Genomic DNA, 25249 nt, shown 5'->3' on the forward strand with positions numbered 1-25249 from the left:
CCTAAGACCAGCCAGCCCCTAGCCCACCCGGAAGTTGACTACAGATAAAATGACATGAGCTGAGACAAGAAGAACCATCCGGCTTAGCCCAGCCCAAATTGCTAACGTACAGAATTCTGAACTAAATTAATAGTTGTTCCAATCCACTAAATTTGGGGTGAAGCACATGCTGTGTACTTGCATGTACCAAGCCCTGTGTTAAGAATTTCACATGCATATCTCTAATCCTTAGAGCAACATGGCAATATAGAAATTAGCCACATTTTACAAACAGGGAAAAAACTTATTTCAAGAGGTTAAATAACTACTCATGAGAGGTTGTTCAGCTATTAAGAGTAAATTCAAGTCTTGAATTGTCTGGCTATAATATTTTTTTCTGAATCATTTTTCTGTGTTCCTTAATCATACATTTATAGAAAACCTTGTGGGTTTATTTTTACACATGGTGGATTTCATTCAATGCATGACAGTTTTTATTACTTTCATTGTCAGAGGCTAACCTTATTTTGATGTTCTTCGCCAATGTGTGATTTCAGTGTAACTCCTGAATACCATCTAAGCTTGATAGGCAGATGGAACTGCCTAGAAAATCATAAAGTCAGAGGGAAGACCAAGTGAGCAAGACCTAATGAGTGATTGACTGTTTCCTAAGAACTTACACAGGTTAAGGAATGAAGACAGGATAGTGCAGGCCCTTTATAATCTCACCTCAAATCCACTGCTGTCCTGTATCTTGACACACCAAACTGACACCCCTGTCTATACTGTTCAGCAGATGTCCTTTTAGAACATCCCCCATGCTGGTCTTTCTTCTTAAGAGTACCACCCCATTCCTCTGACAGTATATCTCTATTCACTCTTTAAGGTCTAACTCAGTGCTAATTTCTATCATACCACCCTCAATGGTCTCAGAGATAGAATCACTGTTTTTATTGGGTATTTGAGTGCAGGGCACCGACTTCTATTCCAGTTCTCGTCACAGTGCCTCATAGATGTGTGTTTATACAAGTGTCTTCTCTTACACCATTCAATGGAAGAACATGCTAATTTTTATTCACCTTCACCTTTGCTTTCTTATCATTTGATTCAGCATTGCATAGCACCTAATGTACTTTATACTAAATATCTATAGAAGGAAGGATGTCCTCTTGTTATTTTAATACTAATTTTTAAAATTTTTATGGTTCATCCCTATAAAGATTATTGTGTTTGCTGCAATCATGGAGAATAAATACATACATGAAATTGACATGACTACCACATATTTTTATACCTATAAGCCTTTTACTGTCTTCATAACATGACTTTGGCACTGACTTTAATCTAAGATGATTAACTGGATTCGAGTTGTTCTGTCACTGTTAACCCTTCACTAAGGTTGCAGTAAGTCAACCGAAACCATGAGATTTGAATTCTGTACACACACAAAAAGGTGTGTTTTCCACATAAAACTGTGTATGAGATTTCATTTTGTTTTTACTTAAAAGGTCATGAAACATTGCCTGTTTTAATGTGGTTCATTTATGTGCCTTTCAAAGGCACATAGAAGGGCTGATTTGAAAAATGTTATGAAGTATCTGTATTCCAATTTTAAACTTTTTCTATTTAGAGGCTATAACAAATCTGCATTTAATGAACTGGTTTTATAAATTAATAAGGCTAATAATTAATACAGTGCTAAAATGTAATATAGGAATTTGAAAAAAAAGAGGTTAAGAAGAAAGTAATGAAGACTCTCAAGATAATTACATGGAATTAAATAGTTCGGGCACTTCGTCCAATACCATACATACAGCACACGGGTGTTGTAAAGATTATTGAAACATTTTCTGTAAAGACTTTAAATTCCCAAATGAAAATTTTATGTAAATACTAAGTGTTATTGTAATTATTTTATGAGATGTAGCTCTTTTGCTCTCATTAACTATGATTGCATGTTTAATGCACATTCAGTTAGATAATTCTGTTGTGTGAGTTACTGGTATTGTGTCTTAGGTACTGGACGGTAAGCTTCTGGAGGACATAGGCCGGGTCTTCTACCTCAGCATGTATCTCTCTTGTGGGTTGGGACTGCCTGTTCTGTTTACCAAACTACTGGACACCTACTTGGGACTCACAAAATGTTTGTTGAATGAAGAAATAAATAACATAGTTAATGTGCAATATATGTTTGCTAAATGCAATGCTTTTAAGAAGTCAAAGACTTATAAAAACACACAACTTACTCTTTTCCAAATATATGTTACTACTTTATAGAAATTCTATAAACCGCTTAAATTAATTCACTGTGGAATGTGCTGTACGCCGTTGGAAGACCGTGCCCTGGCTGTTTCCTCAATATTACATATTCTTTCCCAGGCATCCACAGGCACTCCCCCACACTTCCTTCCAGTCTCTGCTCAAATGGTGTTGCTTCAGTGACACTCTATTTAAGATTGCAAACCATCCCCTCCCAGCCCTATTTTCTTTGCCATTGCACTATCATTTTCTTATTTACTACATTTAATGTCCTTCTTCCCTCAGCCGGAATGTAAACTCCACTACAGTAAGAGCTGTTGTTTTGGATACGAAACAGTGCCAGCATGCAGCAGATGCCCCACACTTGTGAAATGAATGATCGAATACTAACATATTCTTTACTTGTCTTTCTGAATCAGCTACCTGATCTATAAAATGGGGATGTTTTGGTTTACCACACTTAATTCACAGTGATTATTCTGAGAATTACATGGTATTATGTATCTGACATTAACTACTTTTCAATGAAATCCGATGATAATTTTTATGACTAAGAGAATAATGTCATATTCAGATTTGCCATTTTCTACAATTTAGTTAGAGTGCAAACAATGACATTTTGAAGTAGTGCGATACTTTGGTTTTAAACATCCACAGATAAGACTTTTTAAAATATGTCCTTGGAAAGGGTAGAAAGCATCTTTATATGCTCCTTTGATCTTTCTATACTGTCACATTGTGGACATTTTATATTTGTAAATTAACATTTTTTAAAAAGGAATGGATCCACAGAATACAATTTTATAGATAGATCACATTTTATAGATATTTAAGAATACTTTTAGATTTCACTAAAATGCTAGGAAATTCACTAATATCTAGGACACCTTTTTATTCAATTATGTTTCTTGGCTCATACTGCTTTATGAGAATTGAGATTAATTTTTTTTCCTATTTACCCGGAAAAAATTCTAAGAACTGTGATCCACAAACGTATATATCCCTGATTTGACAAATCCAAAGAGGGCCACTATTCTAAACAGATGCCATGTTAAGGATAGAGGTGCATGCTAGGACTGGCTGCAGTGTTGGGGGAGGATGGGTTGGGGGTTGGGATGGGAGTTAAGAATCATGCCCTTTACCTGAGAGGTCTAAAGGGCATGCATTCTAAATCACCAAGCTATAAGCCTTTCTTATAATGTTCTGCATGAGACCTAAGTATTTCCATTGCACCTGTGTTCCTGCTATGCACTTCTGTAAATACTCATCACCTTTCCTCCCCCTGAGGCCACCTTCTTCAGCAGAGAAGTTGCTGAGGGAAAACTGGCTGAATGGATAAACTAATGATCCTGCGTACTCTTCTTACACAAATAATCCCATTTTCATGTCTTTTCGGCTCTCCTTCTTCCTGTTCAACATGTCCCATTCCCACCAATTCCCTCACCTCAATCCAACCTTTCCATATGGGGAGCTATGTATGGACTCGCGCACTTCCACCTCCTCCATTTGAAGCTGCTACATCTGCCAACAATGGGCACCTCAGTGCACAGCAATAGAAACAAAACCTCTAACATGTTCTGCTTTTCAGGATAATGATTAATGATACTCAATTAATAATACATTCATTGTATCACTGAATATTGATAAATGATTCCCTTGCCTTAATATGCTGTTGACACTTAAGAATCAACCAAAGATGTTTCACACACTTTGTAAACATCTTAAGATTTCATCTATATTCCATATTTCAGTTCAAAATGTTCCTTCTCAGAAGCTTGGCATACTGATTTACAATAGAAATAATGACAGGACCTTTTTCAAAGTGATTGGAACCTTTCTGGTATAAACTTTATACAGCATAATGAATGTGTTGGCATTTGGTCCTTATTTGCATACTATAAAAATAAAACAGAATGTACAACAAAGTCCCTGTTAAATTCACATTACCTGTTAAATGAAGATACTCAAAAGGCAGTGTAACCTAATTAAAATCAAGAAATGGTATTCAAGCCTACTTATATACTTCTAAGATAATACATATGCACTAATATTTGTAATGCATGCAAAGGGTATATACCTCATTAATCACAATGGAAAAAAAATCCCCAAATTTCTTTGCTCTAATTAGTCATTTCTTAAAATTTTCTAATTCCAATATTAGCTATTTCAAATGGTGGGCTAAAGTCACTTTCGTCTATAATCAATGCATTAGCAATTCTAATCCAAAGCAATCTCTGAAGGATCTCTGCAGAGTCTAAAATTTGATGTTTTTCACAATAATAAAAGTTTGAAAATAAGAAAGTATTTTTTTTTCTCTTAAATGTTCCTTTTTCTCATTGTTCATACTTTCTGGCTTGCTCATGAATGCACAGATGTTGATATCAATGCTGTTTTTAAGGAACAACAAGGAGGTGTTTGTTTTGTAATCTCTTCCTCCTGTCTCGTACATATAATTACATGATCTTGGAAACTTTCAAAACACATAGTAGAAAAGTAGCCTTTTAAAATGAAGTAATTGTATGGCTGGAGTTTGTAGTCCTCCGAATTAAAGGTAGATTACACATTTTTCCTACCATATGTAAGATTTGCCACTTTGGAAGTTTCTTTAAAAAAAAATTTGTAAGTATACACTTGTCTTAGGAATTATTGCATACAGATAAACACAATCAGGAGTTGGGGATAAAGGTATAAGACTGCAATTTTGCATCACCAAATGCTTTCTTTTAAAATATTTTCTATATATTTTCAAAACATATTGTAACAACTATAGCACTGATTGCTTTAATTACTTACAATAAGGCAAAGAACAGCCTCTAGAATAATTCAATTTAAAAGACAAAGTCTGGTTCAGAACCTTTTGAATTATTTACAACCACCGCCAATTGTTCTATCATTTAACGAAGGAAGAGAGGCATCCTTCCCTCCCCCACCATCAAGTCATCATAGTAGAATCCTATAAAAGCTTGTGATGAGGATTTTAGTCTCAGATGCAGCCCATGTCCCCACATGTCTCATAAATTCTTCTAATGCATTTTCACATGCATGATCGTGAATGCCTATTCAGTGAAAAGGTTTACCATATGCTACATTTTTCAACTACCAAGAACAAAGGGCAAATGGTTCCTGGCCTTGTGTATGGAACAAAAAGTATAAAAGCAAAAGAAAAACCTCTTACATTTTTACTAGATAAAAGAATGAATACAGATTGTAAAGACCCAGGGGAAGCTTCTTTTGGCACCATGCTGCTCCTTCTTGAGACAAAAGTACTCAGTGAGGGACAGACAGGAAGAGAGAGATAAAATGTAGTAGTCCTCCTGCTCAACTAACCCATCTTCTTAGTAAAAAACTTTTTGTGCTACGGTACAGCGTGAAGAGTTTCCTTCAGAATACTTTCAGAGTGATACGGATTTCTGCTATTTCTTTAGGAAGAATTCACAATATAGTAGGTGGTTACTGTCAAGACTTCTTTTTTTTTTTTCTCCCCCTCCCCCCCAAGATACTCTTAGGTATGCCTCTTGAATCAGGCTAAGCAAGCCTTTCCTTTTCCTCTTTAAACATATTCTAATAACTTGGAGCATTATTTCTCAGTAGAAATTATTCAGCCAAGCCAGAGAGATTTATGCATTTGCTAAATGTATAATATATTCCTCCAAATTATTTATGTGAATAATATATACTTATGCATACACAGAAAACATACATAGATTATATACACACATTCACATATACATTTTCCCCTCAATTAACTACCCCGATGATGACTACATTGAAACAGCCACCTATGAGCCCAAATTACTCAGCCAAAACACAGACACGCAGACACAGACACACACAAAGACCCACACACGGACACAGACACACACATTAAAAATTCTATAAATTGGAAGAAAAAAAATCTTAGTTTACAAATTTTTCCTTAAATTTTTGTCCTTTCTAGGCAAAGTCCTTCTTTTCAAAGTGTAATGTACTACAATTAGTCTTTCTATCAGTTGGTTACCAGCCTTGGTTGAGTGCACAAGCAATTTCTGGTAAAGGACTCAGTATATCAAAATCCCATAGCAAATATGCTATAGGTACTGTGAAGCTCATTATATGGGATGCTCTCTCTATCTTATACTTACTGTCTCTAAGAAATGCCAGGAAAAATTCACTCAAAGCAAATTAGTGACCACATTTCATGTGTTAAAGGACGTGTATAGTTTTGGCATGGTGTCAGTTTCATAGCTCCATTTTTCTGATGTGTATCAGAAGGGACCCATAGCGGAAAATTAACTTGACTTTCTAACTAGCAGCACAAGATGCTCATCTAAAAATACTTGTGCCTTAATAGTGTTTGTCCTCACATATAGAATTACTCTGTCCCACTCCACTTCTTACTGCCCAATACGTTGTAGCTATAGAATTTCCGAGAGTCCAGGTGTTCTAGGTGCAAAGCATTTTAGTTCACAACCCGTATCTTACTAAGCTTGCTAACAGAGAGCTGCACTGAATCATTTCTATTGCCTGCCTTGGCTTTTGGTCTGGTTTAAAGGGTCAGCTTCTTCATCTGGTCAATTAATCTTAAATAATTTTGTCAATGAACCTTTTTTAGGCCACTTTAAAGAATCATTATAAAATTAGGTATTTCTTTCTTTAAAAAAAAACCTCATCAACCTTCACTACTCTTTGGCTAAATTTTCCTTTAACAAATTAAAATTTCTGTACTAGTAGCATGGCTGTTTTTACTTCATATGAGGAAGAAGGAAAAACATTCTTTAAGGGGAAAAAACAAACTCCAGGCGACTCGTGTGGTGAAAAGATGGGAAAACTACTATCAATCTACATATTTTTCAAGGACTTCCTTACTGAAGCAAGTGGCATAGCAGTCACTGATTCTAATTTAATCAGTTGATTTTTCCATATTCTCCATCCTGGAAACAAGAGTTCATTTAAAATAATAAAAACTACTAAGCCTCCTGAGTTTTCCACCTTTAAATGAGATACTACTTATCAATAATATGGAGTTGTCCATACCTTGTCACTGATGATGTTTTTCCTGACATTCCTGCACCCCTCTCTGTGATATAGTTACGTTAGCAAGTGTGTGTGCGTTGGTGTGTGTGCGTGTGTGTTTACTCCTGTAGCATGTACAACATGTAAAGATATGGATTTCATGAAGTAATGTCTTTTATAGTTAATTGTTACTTTGTATGTGTTTGTCCTGTCTGCCCAGCAAGTTTATACCCCTTTGATGGTGGGGACTCCTTCTTATCTACTTTATCTTCCCATGTATAGTGTCTTACATATATTATGTAAGTGTCTTACATATATTATGCTATACTCCTGATTAGTAGATATGACAGCTATTCAACATTATTTTGCTATTAAAAAATGAAGTATAGCAAGAGCAATCCAATAATCCTGATGCTTAAGGACTGCTGACTTTTTCAGCTCTCATTTTGCCAGATTTTGGTATTAAATCAGTTTTTGTTGAGAACCTGAAAAACATGTCACAATATAGGATGCTTAACAAAGAGGGCAATCTAGTTCCCTATAGCTTTGAAAGGATTTCAAACTGTGTCATTCCATTTACCTACAAGGACTAAATTCACATGAATTAGCCTCTCACTCATGTAATGTGGTACAGAAACTTATCGTCTTGTCAATGGCTCATGTAGAGCTACAAATTGGAATAGGTGACGGAAATGTATCCAGTGACTGTGGTAGACAGAGACAGTGCTAGATCCTTCCAGAGTCACTGACTGAGTAAATGCTTTGTTGTCTGATTTGCCTTATCCATAAGTTTGATCCATTTTTAACTTTGAAAATACTATGCTGTTTTAGCTCCTAGGATCCATTTGAAATGATCCTAGAATTCTTTGAAGCCACTGGCATAGCACTTCTCTTGAAGTACTTCTTATGGTAGTTAGAAGTTGCTAAAATGTCATATTACTGTTGGTGAAACAGAAAAACAACAACAACAACAACAACAACAACAAAACCCCCATTTCTACCCGGAAATTATTAGGGATTTATGTCTTATAAAGCTATCGGCAAACACAACATAATTTTAAACAAATATGAAAGTGTTGTTCCGCTCATCAATGGGATGATAGGATTAATCCAAACCTTTTTAGATATCCTTAACTTGGAGATGCTCCCCAAATGCCCCTTTACTTAGGCCCTGATTTCATCTCCAGCCTCAAGGATTTCTTATTGACTCATATTTTCATACCACTGGCTCTCAATATTTATCCTGAAATATAATATAGCCATACCAATATTAATCATTAATGTTGAATTTTCTAAGCAGTGTATGGAAGGATCTTGACTACTTACTATCTCTCCTGCTTGCTAGCTGTTTGACTAGTGACAAGAAACATAGTTCCCCAAACTCTACAAGGGAGGTCATGTGATGTAGTGAAAGGACTACAGGTTTCCACACTTACTAGTTGTGGACCATAGGTAAATTTCATAATCTCTTGAATAAATTATTAATGTCTGTGAGCCTCAGTCTCCTTATCTGTAACATAGGGTTAATCATGCTGCCTTAGTGAACTGTTGAGTTATTTTTTAAAAGCATTTCTATTTATCTGTAAAGAAACAGATTGCTGTCTCTGTCTCTATTGCTATTTCTAACCCTATCTCCATCTCTACTTCTTTATCTGTATTTCTAAGAAATTAAACATAAAGCACTCAACAAGTATTAGCTAATTCCTCCGCCTTTGTAATGATCTAAAATTAGCATATATTTCTTACATACAAATCCTGAACCAAATATGTAAATTTCAATATCAACAAATAACATATTACAATACATGCCTCTAAACAGTACAATTGTGTTAGATGAATGACTGAGGGAAATATAAGAAATACATTTCTTTTAAATATAGCTACATATGGTAAACAGAATATTCTTTAAATAGATATATTCTGTTGTCTGGTCCATCTGATTTTGATTTTATTTTACTATGTTGTTTTCACTTCAAATTTTTTCATTATTGAAATACAAATATGCTTCTTATTAAAAACTACCTAGAACATCAAATCCCATGCAATAAGAGTGTTAACCATTGTAAACCCTGTCATGTCTCTGAGAAGCAGAGGAATTATCTTGTTATCAATTTAATAATGGAACATTGAAGTAAATGATGCCATCCACTGACACCAGTAACACTGTCTCTCTGGGGAAATTCATGTCTGTGAGAACTGTCAATCTAGATGGATACGGACATATTAAACACACTCCCTTCAATCCATAAATCTACCCTTTCTGGGATGCCTTAATAAAAAGACTCCTTATTTTGATAAAGACAAGCTATGCAGGATATCCTGACATTACTATCTATAATCTCTTATTTTAAAAAAAATTTTTGGAAGAGGTGAGTAAATAATTTAACATTTTCTTCTCCTTCCTTTTTTTTTCTTTAGTATAACCCATATGTAAATATGTTTCTGAGGTTTTAGATGAATAAAGTATTAAAAATTATACAGAGATGTAGAAGTAGATAAAGGGTATTGTTTCAGCTATTTCCTCTGGCAAGCTTCCTACAAAATACAGTTTACCTTTGTTGTTTTGCATTGAAATTGCCTCTAGTTCTAATTCAGATTGCTATAAGACAATTCAGCATATTAAAAATGTCATACATTTTCCCATGAGAAAATATGACAAGAAAAGTAAAAATTATAAATATAAATATATCAATCAAATATATAGTAGTAGAAAAGAATGAAAATATTCTCAGTATAAAAATACATTGTAATAACAAGCCGAAAGCAAGAAATCAGTTCAGTTGCATTATTAAATTACCAAGATGTTTTGGTATCTAAGATTGCTGGTGCAGATTAAATTGTATTAGTGGACACAAGTTTTAGCTGAAGCCAAGAAGCAGTGATATCCTCAACTCCTAAGGACTGAAAAAGGAAGAGTAGGTATCGATAAAAGGAAAAAAATATCAAGGTGGAAGTAGGGATTCTAGAAAAGGCTCTTGAAACCACCAATTAATTTTGAACTCTTACTCCCCTCTCCCAACCCCAGATGATACTATTCCAGAGTGAAGAAAGGGCCAATTTGACCAATTAATTTTGAACTCTTACTCCCCTCTCCCAACCCCAGATGATACTATTCCAGAGTGAAGAAAGGGCCAATTTGTCATGAGATCATTCGATCTGCTCTTGTCCAAATGCCTTCTGGCCAACCCAACTAGATACCCCCCAGGCACTGGAAATCTATTTATCTAAAACCAAACCCATCATCTCCCTCCCCAGATCTTTCACCTGTAGCATTCTATCTGCACTGAATGAGGCCATTGAACATAGAGTTGCTTGAATAAGAACTGAGAACCATTCAATAAGACTTTGCTACCCTTGCTATTTGAATGTCACCATCTCTGGAAATTCTAATTTCTATACCATTATAAAACTCATCACCTCTTCTGTGTCCACTACCTTTGTTCATGCTGTTCTTATTTATCCCCTGCACCAGGTCCCAATACATTCGTGGTACAAATAGCTACTTAGTATATATTATGACTTCAACTCTCACAACATTTTTATAAGATAGGCATCAACCTTCCCATTTTGAAGATTTTTTTAAAAAAATTAAAAATAAACTTTATTGAACGTTAGAGAATAGAAAGTTTAGAAAAATGCAATATGGAGAATAAAAACCCACTCTATCATTTGACTCAAGGCAGTTTTCGCAAATATGGCCACTATTAATGTAGTTTAACTACATAAAAAAATGCATTTTTATACCAAATAGACTATATTATGCACAACTGTTCTGAAACTTAATTCCACAATTTATCTTGGATATTCATTAAATCAGACTCTGTGGATATATTCCTCCTAGTTTTTTAAACCATTAAACAATATCAGAATAAACATTTTTCTGCACACATGTTCGAGTAAATTCGAGATTTCTGTGTCAAAAGGTATATGCGTTCAAAAATTTTATTGCTATGGTCAAATTATTCTGTAGAAAGGGTACAGATAATCCCAATCCCACTAACAGTGTATGAAAATACCTATTTTCCCATATTCTATTAATCAGAGTCCTGGCAAGAAACAGATGGTATTTGAGTAAAGATTAAAGAAGGGGCTATTTGCAAAGGTGTAGGCTTGTGTTGGAAAACCACAAAAGACAGTGCAGGATATGAGAGGAGCCAATAGGGAGCCCTTATCACCCCAAGACCTGAAGGTTGATGAAGAAGGCCACCAAACAGGGGCTGAGACTTCAGTAACATGCACACTGATTCTGCAGGGAAAGGTCCCCTTCTGCCTCGGTCTCTCTGGTCTCCCCTGACTTAGCCCAACTGAAAGCAAGAGAACAAGTTAGCCTATTGTTGCAGTTCAGCCTTCCAGATAAAGATTCTGTGTGGAAGGGAGGAGAGTAGATATGAGCAGCAAATTGAAAATGTCAACTGTACCTTTTAATTTTCCATATTGGAAACTAAAAAGTCTGTGTAAAAAAGAGTCTGTGTATAATGCTAAAGCATATAGATATTCTTATTCTGTCATCTTGGTTTCTGAACTATCATATCCTCCTTCTAGCTGGTTTTGTTGTCTCCAATCTTGCTCTGCTTCCATCGGGTTGCTAGAGAGAGCCACTCAGGGATCTTTCCAAAATGCAAGTGAGATCCTATCATTTTTCTGCATAAAATCTCAGTACCTCTTCAGATTTCCAGGCTAAAGTGCTTACTCACATTTTTTGTCTTTCTCTTTGGGATCCAGCACACACTCTGATGTCTGATGACATAGGTGTGAGTCTTGGAACCTTCACTAATTTGCTGTGTGTACAAGGCAAAGTCTCTGAATTTCTCCACATTTCTTAGCTATAAATGGATATAATCACAGTGCCTTCCTCTTAGGGTTGTTGTAAGAGTTAGAAGAGTTTTAACTTTGCACAGTGCTTAGTACTATGTCTAGCATAGAATAGCTCTCAGTAAAGGTTAAGTCATTAATTTTGTTAGCTTAAGAATGTTTACGTATCATCTCAAGCCACCAAGGATTCTATTTCCAAGAAACTCAGAGTGACTATGTGCATGAAAACCCACCAGATTTCCCTGGAGATATGTGAAAAGGTTTTGGGCTTGACACTAAAACTCTAGAGGATATCAAGTTTAAGATTTCTGAGCAAAAAAACAAGTGGCTCCCCAAATCTCTGGGTAACCAAGAAACATAAGGGTAGTTACTGTCATTGTCCAGTTATTGTTCATGGCATCATCCATAACACATAAGAGTGCTGAGCACATAACAAGCAGTAATAAATATTCGTTGGAAGAATATATATGCATTAGTTTGGGATGCACACTTCTTATCAGTATGGACCACTTGCTGTGGCCTGAAGTGACAAACAAGCCTTTCTTCTCAGTGCCAAGGGAAATAATTGCAACTCCTCATGGGAAAGGAAAACACACCACTCAAAGAGCATGGTGACAATTTGATGGTCTGAAAACTGTTACCTCTGGTGGGAGAGTCTCCCTCGGCCTTGAAGATCCCGTGGCAGGAGTGATAGAAAGAATGCTTCTAAGAGCAGAGGAAGGAAGAATTTCTATATGAGGCGAGGTTCTGAAATAGTAAGAATGAAATAGTAAGACATGTGAAGTATAAGCCTCGACGACAGGAGCAAGGAGATACAGAACTGGAGAAACAGGATTGGAATTCTGGATTAATACTACGTACTGCTTCTTAGTCAAATACTCATGAAATTGTGATTCATTTTTACTCCTGTTTTTTTGATCTGGAAAAAGCAGGAGATGTAGAATCATCCTCACCGTTAATTATAAGTGGTATTACAAATAAACTTTTAAAAAGCAAAAATCTAAATTTTACATTATTATATTATATTAATAAAGGTACCAATATTTGGGTATGGAACTGTTTGTGCAGTTTAGAAAATGCACATTTCAAACAAATAATACATTCATTAGGAAGAAGTGTACAATTAAAGAGAAGAGAGCTTTTACAATTTGATTGTTTAGTCCTTTCCAAGGGACCATGAAAATGACTGGATAGAGCCTCTAAGGGCCAATAACTTTGAGTGAGGAGGTTAATGTCACATTGGGAGACTTCCTCTGAGAATATATCCACTGCCGACCAGGGATTGTGGTAGGCTCACCTGGGAGAAGACTATGAAAGCAGTAGACTTAAGGGGAGATAATCTACAGTAAACTTTATTTTAATCTAGATCTGGGGGCACCACGATGGCTCAGTCAGTGAAGCATTCGACTCTTGGTTTTGGCTCAGGTCACGATCTCAGGGTCGTGAGATTGAACCCCATGTAGGGCTCTGTGCTGAGCATGGAATCTGCTTGGGATTCACTCTCTCCTACTCTCTGCCCCTCCCTGCTCATGCTCTCTCTCTCTCTCTCTAAATAAATAAATAAATAAGTAAACAAATAAATAAAGTATAAATCCTTTCTTTTAAAAAAAAAGTTAGATCTGGGTCTGAGACTTCTTCTTTCCAATTCCATGGTGTTACTGAGTTAGTGGCATTTCCCTCAGATCCTGCAGGTCAGAATACAGACCCTGAACACATGACAGCGTGGTGGGCTCTGGTTCTTTGTTCACTGAACATCTACTATGTGCCAGGAACTGTGCTAAGTTCTAGGTATACAAATAGGGAAGAAAACAGATGTGATACTAGCAGATTTACCTCAAGATTATGGTCTGGTGGGGAACAGAAACATTCAAAGAACATTAAAAAATGGTGTAGGACTACGAACTGTTATCAGTACTGCAAATAGGTTGCTATGCTAAATAAAGAAGCATATAAATAAACAGACAAATAAATAAAATAATGGGGACTTAAAATAAATCATCCTTTCAGGTAATACCTCCTCACAGAAGTGACCTGGAAGTGGGGATGTGACAGATGAGTTGGAATTTGTTGGGCCATGAATGGCCAATGTATCAAGGCCCAGATGCAGTGAGAAATAGTCATGTTTAAATACATAAAAGGAGACTAGTTTTGCGGGATGGTAGTAACTAAGGAGGGAATGAAATGAGATGCTGTCAGAGAAGCAGACAGTAGTCATAGTAAAATGTTGATCCTAGCAAGAGAAACCATATTGAGATGATTTTACTGGGGGTGACTAAAAAACTCTCTAGCTCTCCTATGCTGGCTGTATGTCCATTTTCTTTGACTCGAGGATGGAGTTAAACAGAACTGAATTCTTGATTTTATTCCAGTGGGTAGGTAACCACACATCCATTCTGTAAGCTCATTTTCTGTCTGGTTCATAGTCTGGCTAAGTGGGAGGAGGGGTGTGATTATGGCTAAGCGGAGTGGGTGGAAGGAAAGCAGCAACTTCTTTTGTTCCTTTCCTTTCAGACCTGATATTATCCTAAAGAAGAGAGTACAAAATGACATTGCATCCCTCCTGCTGGGGAGAGTGCAGAATTGGTCATGGGCAATTGTGAGCGCCGAGCTGACATAGTACCCTGGTGACCTGAACGAGTTAATGCATTGTCCAGAAGCTCTAATTTACAACCAGGAAGAATCTGGAGCATTGAGAGGCAGATTGAATAGATCCATTTTTACCCATTGTGATTTCAGTGACAGGTCCGGTTTGCTCTAGTCTAAACTGACTCACCAAATCATGCATTCAGACAATTAAATCACTGACCCTTTGACATATTGTAGAATCTCTGCAATGTAACACAGCACTGTCACTTCAGGTTCCAGCTTAATGTGCCCTTTACTTGCCAGTCCTCTTCTCTTTCCAGGCATTTTGCACAAAAAGTCTTCTTTGTCACTCACTTTAAAATAAGATATTAATATTGTTCCTTATCTTTCTCTTAGCCTTTGAATGCAACACCTAACCTAGAAGCTTGCAATAAAAACAGAATACAAACAGAAATACAGCGAATCCTTTCGATCTTAAGATTTGTACCTCTTTAACACACCAATACCATGTCATATCTGTTTGTCTCTTTGTGTAGAACTTTCTTAATGTATAATAATTATTACATTTATTCTTACCTACGGATGATAAAACACAACTCCAATCAAATATACAGCCAAAACCAATTAAAAGAAAATGCTCCTAGAGCAGTTCATAAAACTAATAAAAACTACATCTGGAAAAAAACTCAGTACTCTTCCAATCAAAGGACATGTGGAAAAGCAGTCCCTATAATAACACGCATTCAGGGGTTACATGGGGGAAGCTCTAGAACTTTTGCGAGGGTGCCGCATGCAGAAACAGACATGACACTGCTGGATGGAAACAGGATGGAAATGTGTCTACACAAGTAGAGATAACAACTGAGAGTGGTAGTTAGAATACTCTTGGCAAAGGGGCGCCTGGATGGCGCAGTCGTTAAGCGTCTGCCTTCGGCTCAGGGCATGACCCGGCATTCTGGGATTGAGCCCTGCATCAGGCTCCTCTGCTGGGAGCCTGCTTCTTCCTCTCCCACTTCCCCTGCTTGTGTTCCCTCTCTTGCTGGCTGTCTCTCTCTCTCTGTCAAATAAATAAATAAAATCTTAAAAAGAAAAAAAAAAAAGAATACTCTTGGCAAAGAAAACATAGATAAGCTAGAGATAAGAAAGAGAAACCTAATTAGGAAACAAGAGCTGCTAGACTCTGAGAGAAGGATCCTTTGGCCCCACTGGTTAAACTGTGTCACCAGAACCACAGTACAGAGAAAATGGAAATTGCTTATAGTGCTATACGCCTTTTATTATTTGCTATGCAAATATTTACAGTGAAATTCTCTATAACACTCATTACAGAGTTTGGGCTCATAATTCTGACAGGATCCTTCTGCCACCTTCATAAGATCAATTCTAAAGAGCCTTCTTCCCCTTCTCTAGACACCGATATTAGCATATGATCTAGTGGGCCCACGTTCTAAATTCTAATGCCCACAGTGAACAAAACTCTTTTCCAAATGTTGTTTCATTGAAGGTTAAATCTTTCTTAGAGTTTTCTATAATATATAAGCCTAAACAATTAAGAGTTCCAGGCTGGCCACTGGAGCTTCCCATATGATCTTTATTCTAATGTGCTCCAAATACATAGGCTACCCAACTCAGTTTTTCAGATTTGAACTGTTTTTGTATTTAAAAATATATAAGGTTATGACAATAGAATCACATTTATTGAATATAAGTTACATAGATTAATGAGTTTGCCTTGGAAATTTAGGGCATATGATAACTATGCTTATGATAATATATTATAAAAAACTGATAAGATTTTTTGAGAATGTATTCAACAATTTAAAATCCCCAGACAATAAATATGTGTTCATTTGGCATACAAAATTAATTTTGTTTTATTAAGTATAGATTAAAATCAGCAGGATAACTAGATGTTACCCAAATATTTCAACTTAAGAAAAACAAACGCAAAATATCTGATCTCCTCCTTACAACAATACCATATAATAGATTATTAAGCTGATCTCTTTATTAAACTGATGATTTGCCTATTTAGAACCTTTTGGTAGAACACAATTAGGCAAATCAAGATATTTCAGTGTAACATGAGAATTCTATAAAAGCAACAATTATCAAAGTAGACAGCAGAATTATTGTATTGTATTATTAATTAAATATTAGCCAGGACTATTTTATTACTAAATATAAAGATATCAGAAGAAAAGAACAAATTTGAGATTTCTACTCTCCGTTTATGACCACAACTTTTTGAAGACTGTAATCGCCTATAATGATCCAACTCTCTGTTACTCCAGAGGAAAATTTAGAAAAGACATTTTATAGAAACAGATGTCTATGATTAGTAAGTTTTCATATATGGTTGTGCTTCTACATTATGGATAAACTTCAATGTAGATAAAAGTATATCTGGCATTTTACAAAACAGACGTCACCCAAGCATGCAATGGTTTTATTCCAATCCCTCACTCTGGTCAAATCCTTCTGCATAAGAGCCTAAAAATGTTCTCACTTGAACCTTTGACAGAATTCTTTTAATTATTCCATTTTTTCACAAGTTTCATTCCTTCCTTGCATTTCAACTGCACAATTTCATAGATATTATACATACTGGCTGCAGTTAGCTAAAAAATAAATCCACATCTTCTGAATTCTTCACAACTACAATCAAAGAACCTAGTAAAGCAAACATAAAAAATTATAACATGTTACTTATGGGCGGTGCACACAGATGTTTGTTATGCTATTTTCTATAATTTTCACTATTTTTTCAAAATTAAAAGCATTAATTGAAAGTAGTGTTTATTGCATATAGGCTGTAAAAGAAAAGTTGTAGAACCAGGAGTGGGCTAAGAGTTGGAGAAAACAGAGAGGAATTAAGAGGCAACTAGTTACGATCTCAGCTTTCAAGGTGGTAGAGGTGGGACATCTCCTTGGGAAAACAAGACCAGAAGATGTCTCTGGAAGAAAACTAGTGAGACATGATGGCAAAAGTAACCAGGGGATAAAAAGTCAAGATGTGGTAACAAAAACCGTAAGTGTTGATGTTAAAGTTGCCTAGGATGATGGCAGATAAAGATTAAAAGTCATATGATAAAGTTCTCATGGATATTTGGAGGTGGTAAGGAAGAAGAGAAGGCAATGCAGAGCAAGGACCCATGTGGCTGCAGGACAGGAAGAGTGGGCTTAATTTAATTATATGGCTCAATGGCAAGGCATAGTTGACTACATACCTAGAGGGAAGAGAGAATCCAGAAGGTGCTGGATACAGCTACTGGCTCAAGAATAGACAGGTGGATGTGTAGTGGTGGGGAGGGGAGTCAGGGAGAACAGAAAAAAATGACTTCAATTTGAGAGAGTTTTGAAGAATGCTCCCCTTTTTCAGAGGAAATAGATATTTTATTGAGGTAGATATTAAGAATCCGGAAAATATTAAAGTTATCAGGAGATGTCAAAAGGATACAGGTTTCAGAGGGAAGAGTAAATAGAAGGAAATTCCTCTAGGAACGAGCAAATTTAAGTCCTATTGGGTGACAACTGATTAGAGGGAATTAACCTGCAGCAATGGTACAGGACTCTTATGACAACATAAGGAGTACAAATAAATCAGTACCTGTCCATATTCAGGCCATTTAAGACTATTTAGGATTTTGTTTTATATAATGTTCCTGCAAATGCCTATGGCATGGGTGATTTCAGATTCAGACTTGGTAGTAGGACTTGATCATTAATGCAGCATAGAATATGCAAATTAAGTTGTTTTGATCCTGCATTGTTTCACATTTAATCTTCAAGCATGTTCTTTGGGAAAATTCTTATTAACAACCACTGACTTTGGACACTATGGCACAAAAGGAGAGGCATAAAGCCAAGGATTTGTTCTGCATTTGCTTGTTTATTTTTGAAATTAATTATCTGTCAGTATATCCATCTGAAAGAAGAGTTTTCTGATATTGGAAACGTTTAGAATTAGACAAAAATGACCTTTTTTCCTTCTCATTTTTACCTGAAGACCCAACATAAACCAACTCCTATTTCTGCTTGGCCAAATGACTGACATTTCTGTGTGCCCAAAGATCTATACCTTCATCACAGACAAGCTATAATACAAAACTCCTGTTCGTCTATTCTAGGAAATTACTAAGAAAACATAACCCCAATCCTTCACTCTACACTAGGTACCAAAATAATTTCACAGCTGATTTAAAACTCTTACCCTCATCTTCATGCCCCAAGTGCAATGTGACCTGTCTAGCCAGGAAACTAACAGAGCATTCTCTCTCTTCCTCTTTCGGCAGTGTGTTCCTCAGCTCCCAGCAGTGGTCTGTTCCCATAGTTAACCTCACAGACAAGATAAAGCTTTCTTGCCCAATGAAGCAAGAAGAAAAAAAATCTCTCTCTGAAAATGTACCTCTGTCTCAAATTTTTTTTCCAGAAATAGATATTAATCCTGCCCCTTTGCCCACTCAGCCAGTAGTCAAAGAACCTCAGAATATAAAAATTCTCAGTAATTTTCTATGTTGCTCCCATCAAACCATTTCATTACATATGACTAAAATGGAGTAGGGAATAGAAAATAGTATGTATTCACCTCTGGAATGATCTCATATATTTTCTGAGCAAGAGATCCCACTGGCTTCTCTTATGTGCAATTCAAAGATGCCTAAAGAAATGACTAAGTATTTATGGTTCAGTTAAAATGTAAAAGCTTTTTCTTCTACTATTCAATACCTACTGCAAAAATACTACTGCAATGTAAGTTACATATTACAAAAGTGATTTCTCGGCCTCGGAGAGAGATCCATTTAATCAAATCATTGTCAGAAATGTACCATCTTCAGGTCTGTGATAAAATTGCCCAGCCTTTTTGTTTAGGATGGGACTGTGACTTGCCCAAGTTCATATAGTTGGCAACAGAACTGTGAAAGACTGTAGTTCTCCCAGACCCTGGTACAGCATTTATTCATTTATTCCCTTACCTCCATGATTTTCCCCCATATCCATCCTTCCCATCCCTCTGGCCAAACTTCAGGCTTCCTAGTCTATGAACCAGTTGCTTGAAATTCTTCTGGAAAGAAATTCAGTTCTTCAAATCCTTTTTTTTTTTTAAAGATTTTATTTATTTATTCGACAGAGATAGAGACAGCCAGCGAGAGAGGAAACACAAGCAGGGGGAGTGGGAGAGGAAGAAGCAGGCTCATAGCGGAGGAGCCTGATGTGGGGCTCGATCCCATAACGCCAGGATCACGCCCTGAGCCGAAGGCAGACGCTTAACCGCTGTGCCACCCAGGCGCCCCCAGTTCTTCAAATTCTAAACATGAAAAACAAATAAAAAGACTCCCCAAAAGTTAATAGTCAACAAATATTTATGTGATTATAATGTACCAGGCATAGTAGAACAGAATTAATAAGTTGGAAGCAGTGGAGGTAGGAAGGCAGATTTTGTTCATAGAGAGAAGTTTCAGAATTTGAGCTCATTACTTGTAAGTAACAAGGGGATTATATGCTAATACGCAACAAAGACTGAAAAGTCCAATAGACCAGCCAAGAAAAAACAACTAAAAGCAAAACAACAAAATCTGAGGTGTTCAAAAAAATAACTTGATAACATCTCTATTACACAGATAAATGATCCATATGATTTGAGAACAAACATGCTCAAAATCTAACAAGTCCTTAATTTTTTTCTTTCAGGATGTATAGGTGTTTTTAAGTTTGTCATATGAGTACCAGTAAGGAAGGTTTCTTTTCAAAAATTGCATATGGTTGTGACAAAACTGCTGTATTAATTTGAATTGAGAAAATGGCTTGCTTTGTTAATATTGGGTAGATAAGGTATTACAATTTTTAAAGCATTTAGAAAATTTTACAAGAATGCAAATGACAACAAAATATCATCTCAGGAAAATTTAAGAGCATAAGTGGTAAAAGAGTGAGCATTTTTAGAAGTGGATATGAGACGTAAATTTGGATTTTGGTAGAATTAATACAAATTATTATGAAGCTTTTATAATTGTGCAGAGAAATGTTAAATGTTTAGCTCAAACTAATCAGTGTAACATGATATACATCTTAGTAAATTCGAGTTAATGAAGACAATAAAACTGTACTATGAGTATGACTGGAAAGATGAATATGCTTTATAACTTCTTTTATTTCACATAATTTCATTTTATATTTTACATAATCAACTTAGATCCTCCTTAAATTTTTAGTAAATCAATAATATATTGGTAAAATATCTTTACATAAGAAATAAAGTTAGCATAAATTTGTCTGCCTTAATCCTAAATAGAAATATCTATCATAGTTTACAATTTATTCCATTCTTTCCTCTTCCTTCTTCCTTTTCTTGCTTTTTGCTTTTTTGGTCAGAAGGTATGATTAGGTAGATGCTGTCACAGGTGACTGTGTTATCTACTGGAGAGACTAAAAACTTTGGAATTTGATTCCCGGCTTTGCCCCCTTCTAGCGTTTTTATCTTGGGTGAGTTATTTTTTAGTTTTCAGGATTAGTTTTCCCATTTGTAATACCTCCTGTTTAAAAGTGTGATGAGCATTAGTGATCTATTACTCAGCACAGCAACTGGCACATGATGGATAGTTATTACTAATGAACTGAGTCATCATTAATTATTATACTCTGACTAATAGATATTTGCAACATTTAATTCTAAAGGATGTGCTCCTGGGCTTTAATACTATTCTCTTTGTTGTGTTTTATTTGATGGGGGGAGAGGGAAAAGGGAGGATAGCAATAACCAAAAACTTATCTAGAAAAAGAGGCATGGTGTCCTTAATAAATGTGGACAAACTGAATGCTAATTTGCATAACTTTGGGACCAATATCTCTAACCTTCATTTTTTTTCCTTAGTAAACAAACAGATTGAGCCAGATGATGCTTGATAATTAATGATTCAAAGATTCTCTGGCATTCGAGGACTCTATGATTAGGAATTTACTGATGGTTATTGAGAATGCTGAAGAATGGCAACTGCCAGCTACCGTTCCAGGAGGCTGAACTTTGGGAATAAAAGAGAAAAAATTAAAGAGATATCTACCCTGATGGAACTTATACTCTAGAGGAGGAATAAGTTTCGTGAGAAAGGAGATCCTGTCTTTCTAGTTCAATACTGCGTTCTAAAATAGTGTCTGGGGGCGCCTGGGTGGCGCAGTCGTTAAGTGTCTGCCTTCGGCTCAGGGCGTGATCCCGGCGTTCTGGGATCGAGCCCCACATCAGACTCCTCTGCTAGGAGCCTGCTTCTTCCTCTCCCACTCCCCCTGCTTGTGTTCCGTCTCTCGCTGGCTGTCTCTCTCTGTCGAATAAATAAATAAAGTCTTTAAAAAAAATAAAAAATAAAATAAAATAGTGTCTGATACTTAGTATATACTGAAAAAATACTGGTAGAATAAAATAAACATAAAGAGATATACTTCAATAGTAAAGAGTATTATTGGGGTTTGGGATAGGGAACTGCCTTCCACATGATGGTCAAGGAAGGCCACTGTAAGATAATACCATTTGAATTAATAATTTATGTCCAATATCTCTCTTATTTTTTGGTAAGATCAAATTACATCAATGCTAGAGCACTGATATTGTCCCACAGATCTCAGACACTGTGACATGTATGCCTTTGATTTTTCAGCTCGGGTAACATCTATTACTCCGTCTTCCAACTTCACTATTTCTTCCCTCTGCCATATCCAGGCTCCCATAAAGCCTCTCTCATTAACTGTTCATTTCTGACACAATATTCTTCATTTATTTCCATTTGGATCTTTTTAATACTTTACAACTCTGATAAAATTCTGTATCTTTTCATGAATGCTTTTCCACTAGATTTTTTTTCACATTTATCACGGTAATTTTAAAGTCTATCTGATAATTGCAATTCTATCTCTGAATCTGCTTCTACAGACAACTTGCAAGAGAACCTTCTTGACACTGGGTCACACTGTGGTTTTTTTTATGTCTTATAACTTTTGATTGTATGCCAGATAGTTTGCACAAAAGAACAGTAGAAGGATGCCTGGATGATTCAGTTGGTTAAGTGTTTGACTCTTGATTTTGGTTCAGGACATGATCTCAGGGTTGTGAGACGGAGCCCCACGTTGGGCTCCAGGCTGGGCATGGGGCCTACTTAAGATTCTCTCTTTCCCTCTGCTCCTCCCCCTGCCAAAAAGAACAGTAGAGACTTACATCAATAATAATTACCCCCAGAAAAGGGGGACACCTCTTCTATTATCAGGTTGCTAATGTAGGAGACTGGGTTGATGAAATCTGTTGCTGAATCTGGGTTTGCTGTGGTTTTACTTAGATTCAGCTTTCCACTGGCTTCAAATGTTTTGATGGCTGAATCAGAACTCTTCAGGAGAACTTGGGAATTGAGCCTCAGAAAGCCTCCAGAGTCTCTTTATTACGATTAGGCCAGCCACCAACTTTCTAAACCACAGGATATCTTTTGCTGCTTACAGACCAGCTGCCAGTTTTTTGTGTTGCTAAGGCGTTCTCTTGGCTCTGCAGTCCCACAGTGGCTTTCTGTGTTTCAGAATATCTTTCTGCTGAGCTTCCCTTCCTTCAATCTTCAAAAGAACCACTGCACCACAATCGGTGAAGGCCTGGGGTGCCTTGCAGCCCAAGCCTTCAGTGGGTTCTGCCCTGTAACTGGAGAAGGCTGTGTTTACCTTAGAGAAGCTCTCTCTCAGGCTGCATTAGCCCCACATCTGGTAGGCTACTCAACGAAGTAACATGGGAAAGAGTTGGCTGCTAAAGGCTGACAGGTCTGTCTCTGGGCTCTTTACATTTTCACACATCAGACCACTCCAAACACATCCATTAAATGTTCTTTAAAACATCACTGGTTTCCCTATGATGACTTCCTTTCCCTCTCACCATTCCTGCAGGGAGCAAAGCAGTCAATGTGTTTCTTCTCTCCAAAAAAGAACTTGTCATTCTCTGGAATTTAGTTCATGTAGGTTAATTTGCACTCTCAGATCTTTGCAAGGTTTTTTTTTTTTTTTTAAGGTTTTATTTATTTATTTGAGACAGAGAGAGTACAACAAGGGGGAGGGGCAGAGGGACAAGGAGACTCCGCACTGAGTGCACAGCCTGACAAGGGGCTTGATCCCAGGACCCTGAGATTATGATCTGAGCTGAAAGTCAGGCGCTTTACTGACTGAGCCACCCAGGCGCCCCTTCTGCTAGGTTTTTAAACACCCGATTTTGCAGTTTATCTGACTTGTTCTGCTTGTTAGGGTAGGAGTGGCGAGTTCTCTGGTTTTCTACATCCAAAGGAGAAGCAGAAGTCCTGCCTGAATTTCAAAGTCACAATCTAACCATACTGCATCTATCCTGGCTGTTTGAGTTTGAGTTAGGAAGTTTATAGAAGGTGCTAAGGAGAGACAAAGGCGACAACTCTATCAAGACATGACACAAAACCCTGCAGCTAAGAAGTAGGTATGAAAGTATATGAAACGTAAAGTATTTGAGGTGCAACTGCAGTCTAGGTAACAGTAAGAATTATTGGTATGTAGTGTTGTATGTCATCGTTTGTGTTGATTTCTACGCTGTTTCGAACAGTTCATTAAAAAACTGATTGCACACATAGCTTTTCCAATCTGTAAATGTGTTCACTTCCTATATTAAGGCACCTTCCCCTGTACCTTGTAACCCCAGAGCCATGACTAAATTTACAATTTAAACTAAATCAAGCACAAACAGTCACTGATCATTTTAATATTGGGGGTTTTAAAGGACACATTATGAAGAAATTAAAATGCAAAAAGCAGCACAAATTTAAATTAAATTATTTATTATGGAAAGATTAGTCAATCTAGTTACTTCCCTAAATTTTGCATGAATAAAATATTACACAAAATTTCCTTTTGGGTGATCAGTATATAGATCAGAAACTGCCTGCAGAAGCTATATTAATAAAGTTAACTCATTCCTTATTAATGCTCCAGGCATTTTAACAACATGCGAAGTGAAATATCCACCTCAAAAATGACTTTAATGGTAAGTTATTTCTTTGCTTCACGTACACAATGGATAATTAGTTCAGGAAAAAAATCTCAAAGGGAGAAAAAATAGCCAACTGTGAAATTCACAAATACTTTTTTGGATTGGGTACAAATGCTATTCAGGCCAATACCAGGGATGCATAAATTCTTTCTATCCTATTTACAATCCGGTCTTGATTAGTTAGGAGCTCATTTTCCAGTTTGTGAATTATCTAGGTCTTTGATTCTTCTCTTCCCTCTGGCTGATTACCTTTACCATTTCTCTGCTCATTAGCACCTCCACCAGAAGGGGAAGAAAATCCAGGTGAAAAGAAAAAGCTAATCATACATGAACATTTTTGAGTACTCTGAAGCTTGACTTTTAAGAAATAATTTTCTATTGTGTGTATACGTCAGATGTTCCGTTATCAATCTGAAATTCTACCACTTACAATCTGAAAAAAATCCTTGAGAAATTACTTATCTTCATCCAGTTATCAGATTGTAGTATGAAATGAGGATGATATTCATGCTTTCCTTACAAAGTTATTATGAAATCAACTCAGAGAAACAGAAATTTGTGTACTACAAATGGCTATACAAAATTAATAAGTTATTA

At 36.4% G+C, this 25249-nt stretch overlaps 1 protein-coding gene across 2 annotated transcripts in view; it reads right to left on the reverse strand.

Annotated features, from left to right (window-relative positions):
• DPYD (dihydropyrimidine dehydrogenase) overlaps window positions 1-25249 on the reverse strand; it is a 793664-nt gene that overhangs the window by 280101 nt on the left and 488314 nt on the right. The window lies entirely within an intron of this gene.

The sequence above is a fragment of the Ursus americanus genome, chromosome 12, assembly GCF_024610735.1.
Source record: "Ursus americanus isolate L20-20 chromosome 12, mUrsAme1.1.p, whole genome shotgun sequence".
Taxonomy (NCBI): domain Eukaryota; kingdom Metazoa; phylum Chordata; class Mammalia; order Carnivora; family Ursidae; genus Ursus; species Ursus americanus.